The following is a 2,007-nucleotide window of genomic DNA, read 5'->3' as shown; positions in this document are numbered from 1 at the left end:
GCACTGGGAGTAATCCAGAGATTACAACCTTTGAGGTCCTGCTCTTTAATCTGTTACCTAGCTCCCTAAATTCTTGATGCAGGACCTCATCCCTTTTTTTACCTATGTCGTTGGTACCAATGTGGACCACGACCATTGCCTGTTCACCCTCCCCCTCCAGAATGCCCTGCAGCCGCTTGAGAATTTGAGAATTTAATTTCTTGGAGAAGATATTTTCGCGGCTGCAATGGCCGAGTGGTTAAGGTGTTGGACTTGAAATCCAATGGGGTTTCTCCGCGCAGGTTTGAACACTGCTTGCAGCAGGTTCTCTCATTATTGTAATTAATTACTTCAAATAAATTGTATTCTTCACTCTGCTCCCTCTGGGAGGTTTTTGGAATTTTCAATGCTGGTTTTAAGGAAACTAATGGATTGCCGAGAGACCTGGATCACTTACTTCAAGAAGGTTTGGTGGACGAATTCCAAAAGTTTTCTGCAGATTTTCTGGAATCTCCAGATAAGGAGACCTCGATAGTCTCTGAGGAACCTTCGCATTCACTCGGTGCTGTCCGGTAGCATCAGTCTGTGTAACCATGGGAGAGAGAGAATGGAAAGTCACTGGAAGGCTTGTTTCTGTCAGCAGCAATGGTACAAGAGCAGCCATTCTAAAGTGAGAAGCAGAACACATTCCAGGAGACAGACCAGGAGTCAGACAAACAGAATGGAGATCTGGAAGACTGACCAGAAAAACAACAAGGAGGACACCAACACATAATTCATCGCTCTCTCTCCCGAAGCAGAAGAATTGACCATTCTGTGATTTGAGTTGCACCACTGAGGTTGTACAATTCTCTCTCTGTAAAACTTGTATTATTATGTTAATAAAACGATTTGTTTGAAAAGTTTAAAGCTTCATTTGCCATGGAATATTCTTGTAGAATCGGGCTGCCTTGGTTCCAAAGGCCGGCCCAGCTTTCACAGAGCTTGCCTGTCGAGAGGTCCCGCAGGTCTAAATGTATCGACTGGTTTCAAAGCACCAACTCAGATTGGGGCGTATGGGACATGTGGCCCAGGAAGAGCGATGGTAGCAGAGCACACTTAGCGGTTTAAGTGGCTAAAAGTGAATGTTGGATTAAGGTAATACCGCAGGAAAATTACAATGAAATTGAAGGGGGAAAGTAAAAGAGGCCTATTGATTGTGGAAGGAAGAAAAACCTGAGTTATGTTTTGTTTTTGAACCGAAGTTGCTGCGGCCAAAACGCAGAGCATTAATCACTATACGAGCACAGCGCCACACATCAACAACTGGAGCTCTGTTCTGACCGCAACAAAGTAACGCACGGCACTGCTTAGGAAAGATGCATTTTGGGTGAAGAGTCCGAAATCAGCACCGCCAGAAATTCAGAAGCGGTGCAATTCGACCCCTGCCTCGCAGCGACTGGAGCCTTCATCCAGAATGGGAACTGGTGCAGGCACAGTTACATTTAAAAGAATTTTAGCCTTTCCACACAAGAAGAAACTAACCCCTGGAGGTTCATTAAAAAAGGCCCTGCTGGGAATCGAACCCAAGATCTCCTATTTATTAGACAGACGCTATGACCAGCTATGCCATGGGCCGAATGCTGACATGGCGGCTTGCCTCCACTCACTGATGTCTATCAGCTTCCGGTCACTGTCTTCTGGACTCTCAGGCCGTTTCTTATTTTTCCAGCTCTCTTGTCCATTCCGCCATGTGTCCCATTGCTGCCTGTAGCTCCCTCTTAATTTATCTCACTGTCAATTTGTGAGGTGATTCTGAATATTACCCTTATGTCTGATATGAAATAAATGAGGGGATCAGACAATTCTTCCTCAGACACTGGGGAACTAATAAGCCAACAGTTATAACAGGATATTGTTTATTGTGATTCAGCAAATACAATATTCCATCGTGAAAGATTCAGTTTCAATTCTGTGCAAAAGAAACTGTGACCCCAATGTGCTTCCAATAGGCTGCCTTTTAATCTGACGTCACAAACGCCACCATTG

At 44.7% G+C, this 2,007-nt stretch overlaps 1 non-coding gene across 1 annotated transcript; it reads left to right on the top strand.

Annotated features, from left to right (window-relative positions):
* Window positions 1–220: 220 nt before the first annotated feature.
* trnas-uga (transfer RNA serine (anticodon UGA)) lies at window positions 221–302 on the top strand. The gene has a single exon. It is a non-coding gene; the product is annotated as a tRNA-Ser (tRNA).
* The last annotated feature ends 1,705 nt before the right edge of the window (window positions 303–2,007 follow it).

Source organism: Somniosus microcephalus, unplaced genomic scaffold (assembly GCF_052327205.1).
Source record: "Somniosus microcephalus isolate GS21.2 unplaced genomic scaffold, FLI_Smic_1.0 unresolved_chr1, whole genome shotgun sequence".
Lineage (NCBI taxonomy): Eukaryota > Metazoa > Chordata > Chondrichthyes > Squaliformes > Somniosidae > Somniosus > Somniosus microcephalus.
Note: the sequence above shows the minus strand (reverse complement) of the source record. Positions and strands in the feature narration are given on the sequence as shown.